Source organism: Bufo gargarizans, chromosome 4, assembly GCF_014858855.1.
Source record: "Bufo gargarizans isolate SCDJY-AF-19 chromosome 4, ASM1485885v1, whole genome shotgun sequence".
In the NCBI taxonomy this organism is placed as follows: domain Eukaryota; kingdom Metazoa; phylum Chordata; class Amphibia; order Anura; family Bufonidae; genus Bufo; species Bufo gargarizans.
This window is the reverse complement of record NC_058083.1, coordinates 220362776-220383527: the sequence shown is the minus strand read 5'-3', so window position 1 is coordinate 220383527 and position 20752 is coordinate 220362776. Positions and strand designations below refer to the sequence as shown.

Here is a 20752-nt window from a genome sequence, read left to right as displayed (position 1 = left end):
TTGCTAATGCAATGAAGACTTGGTGTTGTATGGGAAAAAAACAAGATTGGCTTGTCAGAATGTGAAATGATTCACCATGTACCTGGCTCAGAAGTTGTTAGTTTAGATGAAAATAAATCATTGTTACTTATACAATTCATCTGGCGTTTGTCCTTGAATGTTGCGTCATGATTCTCACACGGTCTGTTAGGCAGTTTCTTCAGTAACTGTCATTATGTTCCCACCCTCACACATTGTAACTACATAGGAAAGACTTGCCGTGTGTCAGCCACAAACTACTGAATCAAACATTTGTTATTTCATTCTGCAGACCTTCTCACTTGTCTGATGAGTTAAAGGGAACCTGTCACCGGGATTTTGTGTATAGAGCTAAGGACATGGGCTGCTAGATGGCCGCTAGCACATCCACAATACCCAGTCCCCATAGCTCTGTGTGCTTTTATTGCGTAAAAAAAACGATTTTATATATATATGTAAATGAGGCTACTTACGTTTCCGTAGCCCAGCCACGCCCACTGTGAAGGAGCCCAGCACAGCCCCACATACTCCGAATCTCCTCCTTGCTCCCCAATGTCACAAAGCTAGAGCGCCATAATCTTGCGATGCACAAGCTAGCGCCTGCGCAGTGTCGGTATAGTGTTCCCTCCCTGTGCTGACAGCAGCCTCAGGGAATGAACTGCGCATGCGCTAGCTTGTGCATCGCGAGATTATGGCGCTCTAACTTTGTGACGTCGGGGAGCAAGGAGGACATTCATAGGATGCGGGGCGGTGCTGGGCTCAGAGTCAGAGAACGCTGGACTCATCTCTCAAGCATGGAGGAGACAGGACTCATCTAAGGTTAATTTACATATCTATAAAATCTGTTAGTTTTTTTACACAATAAAAGCACACAGAGCTATGGGGACTGGGTATTGCGGATGTGCTAGCGGCCATCTAGCAACCCAGGTCCTCAGCTCTATACACAAAATCCTGGTGACAGGTTCCCTTTAAGGGTTTTAGGTCTGCAAGTATATTTGATTTTGTGATCCTTCCTTATAAAAGGGGGTCATTTATTAACACCGGCGTTTTAGACGCTGGTCTTAATAACCCCTGTGCCCGAGGTGGATTCACCAAAGTTATGTAGAGGCACCGGCCACCGGTCTAAATCTACGCCAGCTTCCTTGCTAAAACAGGCGTGGAAAATGAGACAAGCCTGTCAGCCTGCCCCCTTCCCCGCCCACACCACATCCCCTTTTATAGACCTGGCATGAGCACGAAAAAGTCACAGATTGTGACCGTTATACGCCAGAAAACTGTAGTATATGAGTTAGTAAATGACCCCCTGTGTGACTACTGCACATACTGAATTTGTAATGCTGCTGTACAAACCCATTTTACACAAAGCCTTCTATATATACCTGCACTTATTTGAAACATGCATGACAGGCATGCCTCCAGTGATCCACTAAAATACCTCATAGGATATACAGAAAAGGAAAATAAGCCCTTTTAAGTTGGCTGACTTGGTTACATTCACAACCAATCAAAATTGGTTAAAAAATTCTACAAGGAATCATCATTTCTACAGGCCCAGTATATGTATGACGTCAAAGTGTGATACCAACACTACAGGACGGGTAAGAACGTATGCGCTCCCTGTTATAGGGCATTTTTACATACCTATTTTAGTGCCACTGATATTATAGTGGGGCTATAATTTTCTGTTTATTTTTGATTTATAGTGCTGCACCAGCTTATTTTATCTGACCTAGTAAAGGTTACATTTTAATGAATACATTTTCCACACTTTGAATATTGGATAATCTGCGGTAGAATTTGTGTCAAAGTATAGAAGCTGCAATATTTCCGGCTATTATTTTGTTTGTCTATATAGTTAACTAAAATTAACTCAAGAACCTTATCCTAATGAGCATAACAATGGAGAGAAGTGACTGTGAGGGGCTAAATTCTCCACATTTAGATGTACAATAATGCCAAAAATACTAATGAATCATTTAACTATATTGTATTGTAAGTATTTGATGCTCGTAGCTTATTTTGTATAATAATACCCATTATGTTTTTGGAACCTGAACCAATAACCAATAAAAATTGCTCAGTGTCACAGTTATAAATAAACACAATCTAACTAAACTAATGAAAATCTCTGCTCCAGAAGCCAGGCAAAAACACAGATCTAGCAATGGTCTACATCAGCAGGTTAACCCGTTAACCCAACAATGTAACTTGGATAACCTGACAGTGTAACAAGCTTTGCACAATGTAACTCTAAGCCAGTATGATAAACTTTTGTGTCAACGCACCAGGAATTATTTAAAAGCTTGCTACATCTTTAGGAAAGGCAAGTCCATCTGTTCTGATGCAGAGAAACAGAAAGAGCCAATCGTGAGATCTGTGCGCCACTTAAATTCTGCCCTAAGATTGCCACATGCCGGGTATTATATTTTAACCAAGTTCCTGTGTGTGCTAGATTACTATGCATTTTGTAAATATTCTTGTGTTTTTGACCTGGCTCGTTTACCCGATTACTCGTTGTCTTCCCCTTGCTTGTTGTGCTTGTCCTCGGACTGTTTAGTAACTTTACTTCTCTGTAACTTTGTCTTTTTTTGTTTCTGTTATTGCTATTGGATACTGTTTTGGCTTTCATGCTTTGCCTCTCTGTTTCTTGACCCTGGTTAGTATGGCTACTCAACATTAGTGATGGACGAACATCTGCTGGGACGGTTCGCGAACTCGATCGCAGAACACGATCAAATGTTCGCAAACCACAGGTTCGCAGCAGGTACCATTCATTTTAATGGCAGGCGAACCTGAAAAACCTCCAGGTCATATTTGCAGCCACAAAATACTTACTAGATGTGCACACATAGTCCCACAACATGGACATTGACATACCAGAAGTATTAAGCGAATCTGCGATCTACAAGCATTTTTTTTTTATATGCAAAATTTGGGCAAAGTATTAATCACAAGAGCACATGCGCTAGGAAGGCGTGGCCTACAGCAACTGGTCTGCACCGACTAGAAATGAAATGGATGCGATGGTTGGAACCAAGTTTAGCGACGAAGAGGAAGAACTCCTGGTGACTGTAAGTAATCTTACATTAAAGTAGTGTATTTGATTACATTTCACCTGCATTTCTGAACAATCGCTTTATATGCATAAAGAGTGTTATAAAATAAATCGCCAGTGCAACCTTCTGCGATTCAAATTTTTCTTAAGTGCACAAAAATTCACATTTTATAAGGTCTCACTAGATATTAGTGATTGTTGCACTAAGTATTCCTGTGACATCACACCCACTATGTTAGTAGCATATTTGTATGGAAAGCAGAGAAATAGATTTCACATACACATTCATTGTCATGCCGCACACTATATACCACACACACACTATATACCACACACACACACTATATACCACACACACAGACACTATATACCACAAACACACACACTATATACCACACACACACTATATACCGCACACACACACACTACATACCACACACACACACTATATACCGCACACACACACTATATACCGCACACACACACTATATACCACACACACTATATACCGCACACACACACTATATACCGCACACACACACTATATACCACACACACTATATACCGCACACACACACTATATACCACACACATACACTATATACCACACACACATTATATACCACACACACACAGACACACACTATATACCGCACACACACACTCAGAGTCTATAGATTATAGTTTGTATCCTGTTTGTCAGGACTCAGGAGAAGCTTTCTTTGTCAGACCGCCAGTATTTGCTGGTTCATTTAGAGTTACCCACTGTGCATCTCGGGGAGGCGAACCAGCTGTACACCCCATACCGCACTGTCACTTCGCTAGACAGGTACATCTCTGCTTAGCTGGACAATATCTGATAGCTCAGACCCCACCCACATACAGTCGTAATACAATCCCATCTTCTAACCGTAACAGTAAGGCCGCATGCACAAGCACGTGTTTTTTCACAACTACGGACCGTAAAAACCCAGGCTGCTGTCCTGCAGAGTGGATGAGCACACGGCGTCATTGGTTGCTAACTCGCTATGACGCCATGCGCTTCTTGCCACCACCGCTGTACAGTAATACACTTGTATAGATCATACAAGTGTATTACAGTACAGCGGTGGTGGCCAGAAGCGCACGGCGTCATAGCAACCAATTATGCCGTGCGTTCGTCCACTCTGCAGGACGGCAGGCCAGGTTTGTACGGTCCGTAGTTGTGAAAAAACATGCCCATGTGCTAGGGTTGCCACCCGTACGGGATTGACCCGGACAGTCCGGGTTTGTAATCCTGTGCCCGGGTACAAGGCTTTCTCAGACCCGGGCACAGTTAGATTCATGCAGAGACGTCTTCTCTGACTTCTACGCTTGCCTGCCCAGTGCCCTCACCTGTCATGACAGCTGGTGGCGTTGCGGGCGGTGAGTGAGCGGCTGGCGTGAATCCGTGATGTCAGAGTCAGCGGCGCTGGCAATGAGGTGGGACAGGACTGTCAGTCAGCAGCGGAGGAGGAGGTCAGCTGACTGAGCCTGTCACACTGCCGGCGCTGCAATCCGCTGAGCGATCCGCAGCACTGGCAGGCTGGCAGCCCCTGTGAGTCTGTTGTGACTGTGCAGGAAGGATTAAGGAATAGGAGTGGCAGTGCCTGTGACCTGGAGAGGCTGGAGTCTGGACTGGAGGGTGCTGCAACTGCATACTGCAAGCTAGACTCACTCCTCAAATAAACTATTTTACGTTGTTGCCAATTGCCAAAATTTTTCAATTGATCCAGATCTGTCAAAGTAAACATGAGTGTGAATAAGTCCCAGCCCCATTCTGCAGAATGCAGGATAAAGGTCCTTACGATGCAGCCATTTTCCTGGTGATATTTCTATAAACCCCCTATTAATAAATAACAGACTACAAGAAATTGTGGCCAACTGACTCCTGTACAGAACCAGCAGGAGTTTGTGTGTGAAGGCAGCTCTCTAAAGAAGCAATCCTCTCCCTCCCTCTCCTTCTCTCTGCTAGTCAGTACTAGAGGAAGTGAAATCAGAAAGGGAGGGAGCATGGGAGTCTGGGAGAGGAGAAATAATTCTCTGGCAGTCGCCTGCTCATGGAGCTGCTCCACTTCAGGCAGCCCAGCAGCAGACTCTTCTTTTTTTCATCTGGGACTGGGAGAAAGACAGTCAGTAAAAAAGGTATTTAAAACATTTGAAGACAGTTTTTAATAAAAAATATGAATTGGAAGGGGGCAGTGGGCACGCACGGCACTTGTTAGTATTGCACATAAAACATGCCCCCATAAAAAAATTCCACAGGTAACCAGTGTGACATGTTTTGTGGGGGTATCTTTTATGTGCAATACTACATATCATCCAAATACAGACATTCAAATTTCATGTTAGTGCAAAATCCATTTTATTGATAGTTGTCGTCCAATCGGCAAGTGCTTTTGGGGCCGTGCAGGGTCCCCTTCATCAGGCCCAGAAATGCACTTGTCGTTTCAATGACAGGTATCAATAAAATGGATTTGCACTATAGATGTACTGCCGAACTACCGATACTAATATCGCTACCAATACAGAATATTTTGGCGAGTACTTGTACTCGCCCAAATGCTCCGATACCTTTCCTGATATTGGAACTTCCGGTCGGAGGGAGATGTCCCTCTGACTGGCAGTGCCAAGGGAGCATACAGCTGACTTCCTTTCCAATCAGGAAGCCGGGAGGTGGGTTATCATCCGCTTACTGGCTTCCTGATTGGTTAGGAAGCCAGGCTGCCTAGAAACAAGTGAAGCAGGCTTCCTAGCCAATCAGCAAGCTGGGCAGTATGTCATGACTCGCGTCCCAGCCTCCTGATTGGTCCGGAAGGTACGCCGCCTACAAAAAAGTGAATTTACCAAAAAATTGCTGTGAGGTGCTAAAGTGTTCGAGTTTGGCTTGAAGAAAAGGTGGCAACCCTACCGTGTGCAGGCGGCCTAAATCTAATATTTCCACTTCAAAGACTTAAATACTTTTTTGCAGTTTACTTAAGTAAATTATTTTCAATACTATTAGTGTTAAAAATTGGGATTATATGCTTGCATTTTTATCTTGCAGCGGATATTGGGGCAGCAAATTGTGCAGGAGCTGGCATTTCAGATCTGGCGCAAAATGGGTCTCAAACTCCGCCGTTTGGCCATTATTAGAAAATGGTCAGACACGAAACGCAGACACCCCCAGTTTATAAAAAGAATCCGGGACGAAAAATGCTCAGGTAGATGTGTAAATAACTTTTGTATGTTTTGCCAACACTCTGTAATGTATACAGTGCAAAGCAAAAGTATTCACCCCCCTTGACTTCGTTCTTTTTTTGTTGTCTCACATCCTGGAATTAACATGGATTGTTTGAGGATTTGCATAATTTAATTTGTAGAACATGCCCACAACTTAGACCTTTTTTTAAATTGGTTAATCGTAAAGAATACAACAAATAGGACAAAATAACAGAAAAGGTAAATGTGCATAACTATTCACCCCCTAAAGTCAGTACTTTGTAGAGCCAACTTTTGCAGCAATCACAGCTCCAAGTCGCTTTGGATAAGTCTCTATGAGCCTGCCACATCTTACCACTGGGATTTTTGCCCATTCCTCCTTGCAAAACTGCTTCAGCTCCTTCTAGTTGGATGGGTTGCACATGTGAACAGCAATCTTTAAGTCTGACCACAGATTTTCTATTGGATTGAGATCTGGGCTGTGACTCGGCCATTCCAACACATTTATATGTTTCCCCTAAACCACTCAAGTGTTGCTTTAGCCGTGTGTTTGGGGGCATTGTACAGCTGGAAGGTGAACCTCCGTCATAGCCTCAAATAATGCACAGAGTGGTACAGGTTTTGCTCAAGAATATCCCTGTCTATCTTTCCCTCAACTCTGACCAGTTTCCCAGTCCCGGCTGCTGAAAAATATCCCCACAGCATGATGCTGCCACCACTATGTTTCATTGTGGGGATGGTGTTCTTTGGATTATGTGATGTGTTGGCTTTGTGCCAGACAAGTGACGGACTGAACCATGACTGGGTCTGCAGTAGAAACCTGAGGGCTAGCCTCCTTCCTACGGGATATGGACCCAGGACTATGGAGACCCCCACTCTGACCTATTTGGGTTAGAGTGAACTATAAACCATGATTTTTACTATGCAATATTGTTCCCATTATGTGTTCGTCACTTTATCCTATGTGCACCATTTTAACACCTGTATAAAGCATTAATAAAGATTAAGACATTTCTACTTCATGAATAAGATAAATCCCAGCAGGTGTACTTGTTTCTGTATCCAAGGTATGCTTTATTTCATCATATAATTAATCCATATAACAGGACGCGTTTCGGCCCGTCCAGCCTTCCTCAATTGCACATTAACAACTGATAGAATGTAGCATTTATAGGTCTAGTCACATGACGTCACCAATCAATTCAAACAGGAAATGACATAATTATAGTATCAAAATAGTATCAAAAAATATATAAATGGTACCCTTGCGAATATTACAACAGTAAAAGATCTTCCACTCACGATCGCTTTGTAGTAGTCTGCAATAAAACATATTAAAGCACATCACTTCATAATCCCTATTGAGACCCTTAGGATGTAAAGTATCAAGGGTATGTATCCAGAACGCCTCCCTTTTGAGTAGTAGCCTCTTCAGATGCCCTCCTCTCCTTGGTTAATGTACCCACTCAATGACTTGTGCTATAGAATAATTATGATTATGAAAATGAAACGGTATAGGGAATAGATTTTTCTTCCTAATTGTCGATGTTTGTTAATTCAATTCTTTACTTTCTGCATTGTTTCCCCTATATACAACATGCCGCACGGGCACTTTATTAAGTAAACAACGTTCATTGTTTTACAGGTGTAATAACCTTTAATCTTGTAGGATTTTCCAGTGCGGGATGCTGAAAATACTGGCCCTTCTGCACATTGCTGCATGGCATGCAGTGGAGACAAGGGAATGTGCCTCCCTTCTGGTGGGTAAGTGTACTCTGCAATGGAGCCTTCTCTGTCATACAAATGTCCGAGTGTACGAGATGATCCCTCAAACTGGGATTATGTCTATTGCATATAAGTGGTGGGTTCTTGAACTCCACTATAGTTGGATACGCCTTCTCCAAAATGTGCCAATGTTTGCGCACCACATTATCAGGTTGATGATTCAAAGGATGCTATTGATGAATGAGCGCTATGCGCTCACTATTATTTTTTGGTGAAGTTCGTATCTCACTAGCACTTATTGCTGTTGTTAGAATCTCCAGAGGGTAACCCCTCTCCCTGGGAGGAATCTGGACCCCACATTACCACCATTTTTGGCGTACGCAAGGAGATCTACAGTCACACCTCCCTCATCAATAACCTCCTAAGTGATCAACTCGTCCTATATCAAGTTCAAAAACTCCTCAGAGTGACACACTCTGATTTACAACAGAATTGTAAGTAAGGAGAAATCGTATATTTGGGACGTTGAGGAAATGGCGATTGAATAAGCCATATTGAGAAGTGGAGGTAAGGGAATAAAATAGCTTGAAAAAAGGTGGGACGCCACCTAGAGCTAACAACTCCCGAACTTTAATCCGATAAATCTCATGAACTGTGACTTTCCTAAATATTCGGAAAAATTTCACAATTAAATCGGAAAATCCTGCGATTGCACCATAATAATGAAAATCGGCGATTATATTATATCGAATTAATGGTGACTTTCGATTAATTCTCATTGAAAACTATTGAGCAACAACATATTCAGTATTATAGTGTTGGGAATTTAATTCTCTGGATTCATTCAATTACAATATGGACAAATACCCATTCGCTGTCTGATGTGTGTACATATACACTATAAGTGATTTTTTATATTGTCAAGTGTGACGTTTTACCTTTATGCTATTTAATTTATGTACAATTTACGTATTTTGTATGACATTTTAACCATTTTAATAAGATCAATTGCATCAATAAAGTGATTTGTTTTGAGCAAACTTTCCAGATATTGAGTGCCATATCTCCAATATTGAATAATTTTTAACTTTCTGGTGTTTGGAGTTCACACCTAGATATTGAGCACCTCTCTATCCTACGGAGTAGTAGAGCCACTCCATATTGCAAAATTTTTTTATATATATTTGTGTAGGGTGGGGCCACATTCGTGCCCATCGCTGTCCCACGCTGCTGCGCATAGAATTGGTCACCAAAAAGGAAATAGTTTTCATGAAGGACATGAAGTTCAACAAATCAAGCAAAAATCAATAGAGTAATGACTCTGCTGTAACTTAGATGCTATTGCTGCTATACCTTTTTGGTGCTCAATTGATGTGTATAGACTAACCACGTCTATAGTCACCAGCCAACAATCCTCAGGGATGTTTTCCAAATCCCTAATCACTTGTAAAAAGTGAGATGTGTCCAAAAGAAAAGAACTGGTGTTCTTAACCAATGGTATCCAAAAGATCCTGTTTAAAAAGTGTAAGCCACGCATACACATTCGGACGTGGCAAATTATATAATTGCACACTATAGTAATTGTTCACAGTGTGACCTTAATATATACATATAAATCTGCTTATCCTATATATCAGTGTTCTCCCATATGGAGCATAAAACCTAATAGAACACATACCTCTATGGTGCACGCGTACAGCGCGTCCTTCGGCAGCCGGTGCGCATGTCCGGGGAGGAGGGGCCATTCTCTCACGTGTCAGTCAATCGTCACATGATCGCAGACTAACACGCCCAAGCGATCATCAGTGATGCCGAGTCTCCTCCCACTCCTCACCCAGGCAGCACGCCGTTGCTAAGGATGCGCAGAGAGCCACCCGCCCTCATTTCTATATCTTAAAAAGGCAAGCGATCATATATGCACTCTTACTTACAGAGGGGGGCCAGTTCCTCAATCAGGTGGATCATGAGGCAGTGTTCAATGTATAAAACACAGTAAACATAAGTGAATATAAAATTAGTGTAAAAAACTGTTATCAATTAAAAAATCACTATACAGGGTACAAATTCATCTTAGCGTCACTTGGATCACCTATAAGTTCCCCACATAAAACTCCATATTCATCCCAAAAGGCTGGAGTGCCTTCAATTCAAAGATCCACTTCAGTTCCTTTCTACGTAGGATACGATCCCTGTCACCCCCCACGTCTTATTTTGCCAACTGAATCAATAATCCGGAATCGAAGCTGGTTAACCAAATGTCCACTCTCCAAGAAATGTTTAGCTACAGGCTTATCCACTTGGGCCCTTCTAATATTGCTCTTAAGGGAATTGATCTGTTCACGGGCCTCCATCGTGGTCTCACCTATGTAGATGAGACCACACGGGCACGTGATCATATACACCACATCACGGGATCTACATGTAAAAATTTCTTTAATTTTGTAGATTTTACCACTGTAGGGATAAGCAAAGGTATCTCCTTTCACCATATTGCCACGGTTGCAGCAGCCAAGGCAGGGATAACATCCTAACTTCCTTGGCGCCAGATACCTTTGTCCATCACCTTGGGCGTCCCCAATTTCTGTCTTCACCAACTTATCCCGTAAGTTGACACCTCTTTTGTAGGAATTACAATTCCTGGATGTGACCTAGAGTCCATGCTCCAAGGGAGGAAGAGAGACAGGGATCAGAAATGTATCCCCTTTGTATCCACTTATGGTGCCCTTAGTGGAGATATTACACGCATCATACATAAGGAGTGGCATATTCTGCAGAAAGGGTTACCTACAATTGTTGAGTTTGAAAGTTTCCCCATGATGGCGTACAAAAGAGGTGCCAACTTACGGGATAAGTTGGTGAAGACAGAAATTGGGGACTCCCAAGGTGATGGACAAAGGTATCTGGTGCCAAGGAAGTTAGGATGTTATCCCTGCCTTGGCTGCTGCAACTGTGGCAATATGGTGAAAGGAGATACCTTTGCCTACAGTGGTAAAATCTACAAAATTAAAGAAATCTTTACATGTAGATCCCATGATGTGGTGTATATGATCACGTGCCCGTGTGGTCTCATCTACATAGGTGAGACCACGATGGAGGCCCGTGAACGGATCAATTCCCATAAGAGCAATATTAGAAGGGCCCAAGTGGACAAGCCTGTAGCTAAACATTTCTTGGAGCGTGGACATTCTGTTAACCAGCTTCGATTCCAGGTTATTGATTCAGTTGGCAAAATGAGACGTGGGGGTTTCTGATCATAGGTTATTGTAAACTTCAACTCCTCCCAAACCCCATTCAGATTAGGGTTGGACGATATCAAAAATATCCAGACTATAACGATATTAAAAAATTTATCGCGATAACAATATATATAGCGATAAATACCTGTTTTAAAGAAAAAAACACAAGGAGACGTTATACTGTATGGGGGGCCACAAGGAGACGTTATACTGTATGGGGGGCCACAAGGAGACATTATACTGTATGGGGGCAGCCACAAGGAGACATTATACTGTATGGGAGCAGCCACAAGGAGACGTTATACTGTATGGGGGACACCATACTGTATGGGGGACACACAAGGGGATGTTATACTGTATGGGGGACACACAAGGGGACGTTATACTGTATGGGGGGACACAAGGGGACGTTATACTGTATGGGGGGGACACAAGGGGACGTTATACTGTATGGGGGGCCACAAGGAGATGTGACATTTTACTGTATGGGGGCCAAAAGGAGACATTATACTGTATGGGTGGCCACAAGAAGACATGATGATGAGAGCAGCAGCCACAAGGAGACATTACAGTATGGGGGCAGCAGCGCAGCCACAAGGAGACATTACAGTATTGGGGGCAGCAGCGCAGCCGCAAGGAGACATTACAGTATGGGGGCAGCTGGCAGCAGCCACAAAAGGAGACATTACATACAGTATGGGGCTTGTGGGGGGCAGCAGCAATAACTATACATTGTAAGTCCCTCCTGACCTTCGGTTCACTGGAGACTGAGCCGACTCATCAGTCGCTGCTGTACTGCGCTGCTCAACTCAGCCTGGGGGCGTCACCTGATTCCAACGTGAGACGTCGGTCGGTGGGCGGAGACAGCACATTCGGAGCAAGCAGGAGGAGCCGCTGCTGGAAGAAACTGGTAGATAATGATGGGGGAGGGCAGCCGCGGACGCAGTTTTTAAAGCGATGACGTCACGAAATATACAGCGGTATTTAGGAAACAGGGATATCGCCATATCGCCGTTTTTTTAATACCGCGGTATATCGTGATACCGGTATATCACCCAACCCTAATTCAGATGTTCAAACAGCTGGTGGAGGGGTGTGAGTGGCCCCGCCCATACGCTAAAAATATAGTCGTCGTTTGAAAAGCACTTTGTATACTCTGGTGTATACACTGGTGTGGAAAAAGTTCATTGACGATATTCTTTGCGTATGGGCGGGGCCATATATACCATTTATATATTTTTTGATACTATTTTGATACTATAATGATGTAATTTCCTGTTTGAATTGATTGGTGATGTCACGTGACTAGACCTATAAATGCTACTAGACTAGATGTCACGTGACTAGACCTATAAAGGCCGAAACGCGTCCTGTTATATGGATTAATTATATGATAAAATAAAGCATACCTTGGATATAGTACGCCTACTGGAATTTATCTTATTTTGGAATTAGGTATGATCCCTTCCCGTGCAAGCGTTTTTCACTAAAGAGTGGTGAGCTGTCTTGTTTTGATTGAAATTTCTACTTCAGAGACTCGTAGACTCGATTTTGTTGTTTAGGATTGTTGCACCTTACCATGGAAGTATATAGGTTTAAGTAGGAGCCATAGACACAAAAAGGTAGGGTATTTTAAATAAATACAACCACAAAGTTGTTTAAGGTGGGATTCACACACCATTTATTTTTATTTTTTTGTGTGAAATGTCTGAGACTGTCCTATTCATAGGAATGCAACATGCATAAATCCAGGTACATGCCTAACCTGTCTGAACTTGACCAAAACAAATGTAGAGATCTAAATATACACCCCTAGTAGTGGAGTGCGCATGTCTATTTGTCAGACAGCTGAGGGTTTTCACCTGACAGGCTTCCTTGGTGCAAGTGTCTTGAGAGTTGGTTTTCTGTAGAGAGCAGCCTTCCTGTGGTGATGACTGAGACATTACCCTTCTACCAGATTGTCCTTGGGTCTACAGTAGTCAATGTCATGGAGCTCTCCTTCATTAAACAACCAGTGGGTCCATAATTATTTTCCTATGGTTAAATAGTATTTTTCTTTTTACTGGTAGTGGTTATTCCCAGTCCTCTGGCGCTCTATTGAGGTAGTTTATTCTAATCATATTTCTCTTACTTATCTCTTGTATGGCAATCCAATGAGCATGTTTAATGATTCTTCTCAAACTCAAAAATATACTTTCAAGTTAAATAGGTTAGTCCATGAAAATAATTAATATGCATAGAATAGGGCATTTAAAATAAAACATTACTGCAATAGGCATGCAATAAAAATGTTGTTTTTCCTCTCTGGGAGAGCCCCCTGCTGTTTCTCATCAGTCCACTTTCTCCTGCATTCAGTGGTGGACTAGCATGCCCAGTAGTTTCCTTGCTCCCTTCCTCCACCCAGTTCCTGCAAAGTGATCTCAGCAGGTGAAGTGGTCCATAAACTTTTCATTCATTTATCCCTGCTTCTAAATTCATAGAAATATATAGATCCCTCTAGACAGTGGAAAAGGAAATTCCATTATGTACCATACTGATTTATGAAGGGGACACAGAGGGCATAACTACTATGAAGGGGCACAATGGGCATTATTACTATGAAGGGGGCACAATGGACATTATTACTATGAAGGGGGTATAATGGGTATTACTACTATGAATGGGGCACAATGGACATTATTACTATGAAGGGGGCACAGAGGGCATTACTACTGTAAAGGAGGCACAGAGAAGATTACTATAAAGGGGCACAATGGGCATTATTACTATGAAGGAGGCATAATGGGCATTACTACTATGAAAGGGGCACAATGGGCATTATTACTATGAAGGGGGCACAATGGGCATTACTACTGTGAAGACACAGAGGGCATTACTACTGTGAAGGAGGAACAGAGGGCATTACTACTTTGAAGGGCGCAAAGAGGGCATTACTTCTGTGAAGGGGGTACACAGGGCATTACTCCTGTGAAGGGGCATAACTGTTATGGGGCACAGAGTGGGCATTACTACTATAAAGTGGCACAATGGGCATTACCACTTTGAAGGGGTATAACTGTTATGGGGGCACAGTGAGGGAATAACTACTCTGAAGTAGCACAGGGAGGGCATAACTATTGTGCAGGGGATAAACAGGACATTACCACTGTGAAGGGGGCACAGATAGGGCATTACTACTGTGAAAGGGGCACAGAGAGGGCATAACTACTGTGAGGGGAGCACAATGAAGCGATAAGTACTTTAAGGGGGCACAAATCTACTGTAAAGGTTCTATAATAAGGGCATAAATACTGTGAGGGGGCACAGTGTGGGCATAACTACCATGGGGGGGCACAATATGGGCATAACTACCGTGAGGGGGCACAATGTGGATATTATTAGGTGGCACATATAGGGGCATAATTACTGTAAAGGTTGTAAAATAAGGGCAATGTTACTGTGAGGTGGCACAAGTATGGGGGGAAGGGTGCCAGAGAAAGGACCCACCCTGGGTGCCAAACATCTTAGGCACGCCACTGATGTGGGGGGAAATTTTCTATGCAGGGGAACAAGGGGTTAGCAAGAGATGACTGCAATGCAGTCCTGGGTGCTTAATGAACTGCTGCCCACCCATATAAATGGAAGAGATAAGTCCTAAAGATATTGTGAGTCAAAAAGGGAAATGCTTTAACATTGATGGGTCCCAAATCCCATACCCCCACCAATCAACGGTCCTGCAGTAGCTCTAGCTCTAAAAAGCAAACTGGAACTACACATGTGCACTGTGTAGTGGACAGAGCTGGGTACTGCAGCACTGCTCCTGTTGAAGTGAATAGAAGCTGCGCTGCAGTAACCAGCTGTGCCCATTACACAACGACAGATCTGAGTAGTTCCGGCACCGACTTCTGGCACCAGAGCTACTGCAGAATAGCTGATCATGGGGGGTTAGGTTGTTCAAACCCTGCCAATCAAATATTGATGGCCTAACCATTCAAACAGTACTAAAGTAGTTGAAATGAACCGGGCTACCATCCAACCGCAATCGTTTTAACAACTTTAAATTCCTTTTTTTTTTTTATTTCATTTCATTGTGACCTGCATGTGATAATTGCACAAGCTGAGACATAATGACCCACCACGTAGATTCAGTTGTTCTGAGCTTGATATACACACTGCCAAACATTCCTACTAAAATTACAATCCACTTTACTAGATTTTTACACAATTTACAGACTACTATGCTTTTGTACAGTACTGGTTGACTATCTCTGCTTTGGCTACAGTAAAATGAAATAGAAAGTACATTTCTAAAAAATCTCACTTTCAAATGGTGCAGAATGAAGCAGATTTGCTGTGACTCATCTCCACTATCATATTGTAGCAGTTTTAATTTCTGGCTGTGCATTAGTCACAAAAACATTATTTTATAACCAATAAAACTGCATGTTAACGAAAAAGACTAATCACTAGTTAAACAGAAAGATTAATCACATAATTATACCATCTGCTTTGTGTGCTGCCTTCCAGAATAGAGCTCTTTAGTATTTTATTCTTATTGCATTTATTTTTTTGTTCTTTCTATGTGCTAAAAGACAGAGACTTAGAGAAACGATACAACAGCACATATAGTCACGCATATGAGATAGTGCACCCCCTACTGTTAGTTATAAGAATATTACAAGCCATCAAAAAGTATGGCTGGTTTTATGAGGTGGCATAAGACCTTTACAAGAAACCCTATGAGAGTGTGGTGGAAAAAATTGGGAGCAATTTGTGCTGGGGTAAGAAGTGCTCACACCTCTTAATAGTTTGGGTGCAACATTGGCTGTCCATGCCCCACAAAATGAAATGATGTCTGCTGTAGATTTGTGGTAGGGCTGCGCTGCTCCCACCTTCTCCAACATTTTTTATTTAAAATGTTGAGAAAACCAAAAAAGGGTAAAAAGGCATCAAAATCCCATGCAATTCCCCACATTCTGCTCCATCATTTCCACTAGTCAGATAGAACGCTCATTTACACTGAGTGCTCTACCCAGAAATGGAGAAAACTGAGGGTCTGTTACATCATAGCCGCAAAGTCCTCTCCGTCTCCTGCTCTGTACTAATCTGCAGTCACGTAGAGGGAAGGAAAGGGAAGCTGATTAGCGTGGTCATCTTGAGCCAGTCTGATCTCATTCATCTTCCTATTACATTGCTGACACATGGATGGGTTAGTAACAAATAACTCCTTTACTGCACTAGATGACCTTCTTGAGACCACCATGACCCCCTTTACTATTCAGGCATTATATAGTGATATAGTTGGATAATTTGCTTCTAAGTTTGCTAACAGGCTGACACTTTCTGCTCTATGGACATCACTTCTCAGCAGTCTTTTGCACTATGATCACAGGCAGATATACAATAAAAGATAACACCTCTTGATAGATAACAAGGAATCCATATTTCACAAAATAGGATGGTCACAATGTATCTACTCACCCTCCCTGCACATTGACTGCTTCCATGTGGCTGCTATAAAGCCTATCTCTAAATGTTGATAAAAGCAGGATGGCAGGATGGCTACTGCAATAATCATGTAGTGAAAATAAAATTTTAAAATCTACAATCAAAGAATAAAAAACAGATTGAAAAATGTTTCAGTATCTGGTTTTAATTAGCAGGAAAGCAACACATGCCACTTAAATAAAGGGATGACCTCAAATATTATATAACTGGCCTGACAAAGGAGGCAATTTGCCTCTGAAACGCATTGTTTTACAATAAATATTAATTAGTATACGTAGCCTGTGGTTTACTGCTCTGGATACAGCACCACTGAAGATTCACCCTGCTTCTTTCTTCATTTTCTTCTGCTATCTCTCCAGCCACCAGTCAGGACGCAGGCAAAAGTACAAGCGAAGACCGACACAGGGCACCATTAATTCTGTGTATATAAGTGAGTAAAATACTTACCATTTGCCATTACAGAAAGCATCCAACAGTACGGCATATGAAGTGCTGCCTGTTTGTGTATTCCCTCTTTCTCTAGAACAATGAGTGGGCATTATGTGCCCAAAGTATGGTCCTCATAGCATGAGTTCTCAGTATGGGGGCACTGTATGGTTTTATGTGGGCTTAGTGTAACACTGTGTGACACTAGATAACTATTTGGGCAAACTATTGCACTCTATACACTGACTGGCCCTGTATGGCATTATATAGAGTATGGAACTCAGGGCAACAGTAGACTTTAAAAAATACATGGCACTAATTATGTATTGAATAGTCACAGTGAATGGTGTATAGCACTCAAGAAAAAATATGGAGGTTACTAGGCCAGCCAAAGTTTGAGAAAAATGACCTTCTTTCCTCTCTTTTGGGAGTGAGTTTTATTTTATTTTATTGATGTAAATGGGGAGAGTATTATTATATTATGTAGGGCCATAGAGGAGGACATTTATATTGTATGGGGCCACAAAAAGTTGTGCATTATTATTGTCTAGGGGCACAAAGGAGGGCATTACAATTGTATGGGGACACAAAAAGGGGCATTACTTTTGTATAGGACACAAACGGGCATAACTACTCATGGTGCTGGAAAAGTGAAGAGTCAAAGATGTCTTTGCATTACACTCTGCAGACACAAGTTGAGCTGGAAGAAGTCTTCATGGCAGTCTGGGCTGTATGGGGAAGAAAACTGAAAGTGAAAGATTCCAATCTGGGAGGATATCACTGGATACTCTACTGTACTGTAAGCACTTATAGGTTTGGTCTATACAGTGCCTGTGTAAAACTGGTATTTTTTATATAGTGATAATTTTGGTTTTAGTATAGTGTTTCTATTTGATTTCCATATGGTGTTATTCAGTCACATTGTGTTGTTACTTTGGTCTTTCTTTACTGGGCTTTGTTCATTAACAGTATTTACTTGAAAAGTGGTATTAATGCATGGATGTATTATTATCATATACATAAATAGATATTTTATTTTTGAGGAGGGGGCATATATAGATCCTAGCTACATCATCGGGTCTTGAGCATCCAAGCAAATTGCCGGTGGTGGTGGTTGGAGGGGGCATAGGTTCCGAAATTTTCCCTGGGACCAATAACACTCTAGTTATTCCCCTAGATGGGAGGCATGTAACATTAATTAAAAACTATAGACAGAACAAACATTAGGATTATTACCACAAACTGCCATAATCAGTAGACTTGAATCAGTAAATTCTGTCTGTACTGCAAACAGGAATATGGCCTTGTAACCATTAACTAATCAGTTGGAACCACTTTTGATGGGTCTTCTACTTGTCCTTGTGATTTGTCAAAAGAGAGACAACATGTATTGATATTCTGCTGTGAAAATATTCTGTGCTTCAGGACACATATAGTCAGCAGAAAGGTAGCAATAGGTTCTGCAATCTTCAGAGGAACCCTTCTAAGAACTTTTTATTTCAGCCCTTAGCTTCATTAATGAAGGCAACTGAGGCCCCCAACTGGACTGAAGGAATTTACTGCAGCTGTAAACCTCGTTTAAAAACGTTCATGTGTCAAACCTTCAATGAATACGTGAAAAAGGGACCTGAGACTTCTATTAGAACACTGTTTTTAATAGTACAAGATCATCTTTAATTTATTTGTAATAACACAGAATTCCATCAAATTCAAGATACAGAGAAAAAAAGCGCAGAAACAATTTCCAGAGTTGCTAAAGTTCATGTTTAGCAAGTCGTATACATATTGATCACAATAATCCGCATATTAAAGTAATATTGAGTTTAGCAATTCTTGGAATGTAGTAAACTAATGTGCAAATGTGTGGCTTCTTTAATGGCTAAAACAGCTTAGCTGTCAGTTACAAAGACTTAGCTTTTAAAACCCCTAAGGTTGGAAATTAGCAGAAAAGACTAATTTTTTTCAAGGAAAAGTTAATAAGTGCAAAAGCAGGTACAAAGAGGATATACAATGCATATTAAAATGCTCAACTGGTAATAAATGCATAGCATTGTGCAGCTTCACGGAACAGTAGAAATACAAAACAAGCCGAGAATGGCCAGAACAATGGAAATTATCCAAGAATAGACTTAAATTAAATAATTATCGAAATACCTAAATATTTCCAGTTTTATTTAACTAACATAGTACTAAATTTTCATTTAAAAAAAAATGTGCATTGGAGCATAAAAAATTCTGTTGAACAATAAATGCATTTCTGTAAACCAGAGCAACAAAGCTATGAGATGTTAGCAGGACGGACATATACAACGAACACTTCAGAGCAAAAGTATTCACATAGTAATGCTACAGTATATACAGAAATACTAAATACATGAATAGCAATACGGAGTAAGTGCCAACTATTTTGCCTTGGCATTGATGGCGGTAAAACATCTGTGTGTTCTACTACCTTGTGTTGAATCCTTTCGCTTTTGAACCTCAGAGACTGGAGGTGTAACCATGCCTTATTATTCATAGTGTCAGATGTAGAGGCAGTTGAGTAAAAAAATATTTGTCCATTTTAAATCTCAACTATAGAGTAGTTTTTGAGATATTTTACAACTGCCAACTGTTGCCAGTACGAAAGCTCAAGTCATAACCTTCTCATTTCCATAGGCATACTACATGCACTAAGAGGAGCCAGATGGAGCAACAACAGGAAGAAATTACAGCAGGTACTGCTCTCTCCTTTACCGTGCCACTGAAAGGGCGCAGAGTGGTAGAAGATACTTGTACATATAAACAGTATTCTATATTGTAAGTTATGCTTATACACAGTACATTACATAATAAATCAGAAGAGAGCATTTGCCTTGTGAAGGTGCCAGTATATTTGGTTCTGTATTAGATAAAGGTCATTACTACCACATAAGCTTAAAGACTATATATCTTACTTGTATAAACTTTTTTTCTAGCATCTTTTTGTCTTCTCTAGTTTGGCTCATGTCAGTACTACAGCTTCAGTTCTCAATAAAATGGTAGATCAAACTCTCTTTAGACCAAAAATGACTTACCGTATTTTCACCCTATAAGACGCACCAGCCCAGAAGACGCACCTAGGTTTTTAAGGAGGAAAATAAGAAAAAAAAATTGAACCAAAAGGTGTGCTTTTGGTGGGCTTTGAACTAATGGTAGCCTGTGAATGACACAATTATGGCGGTCTGTGGATGGCACTGTTATGGGGGTCTGTGAATGACGCCTATTATGGGGGTCTGTGAATGACACCTATTATGGGGGTCTGTGGATGGCCCTGTTATAGGGGTATGTGGCTGACACTGTTATGGGGGTCTGTGCATGGCACTGTTATGGGGGCATCTGTGGATGACAGATAAATAGCATCTTATGCTACTTGACATCCACAGATCTCCCCCATAACAGTGTCAGCCACTGTGAATGACTCCCAATACAGGGGGTGGGGGCTGGCATCTACACTAGTTTTTAAATGGCAGTGGGGGCCCATTGCAGTCATTGTATTCCATTGCACCGGGCCCCGCTCACTGTACTAATGGTATCTACTGTAACTGCAGGCATGCAATGGTTAACT

The 20752-nt window shown here is 41.6% G+C and overlaps 1 long non-coding RNA gene across 1 annotated transcript; it reads left to right on the top strand.

Annotated features, from left to right (window-relative positions):
* Positions 1-7879: 7879 nt before the first annotated feature.
* On the top strand, positions 7880-20349 carry LOC122934084. The gene is made up of 4 exons (XR_006388632.1): positions 7880-8056; positions 17100-17170; positions 17855-17965; positions 19825-20349. It is a non-coding gene; the product is annotated as an uncharacterized LOC122934084 (long non-coding RNA).
* Positions 20350-20752: the final 403 nt, after the last annotated feature.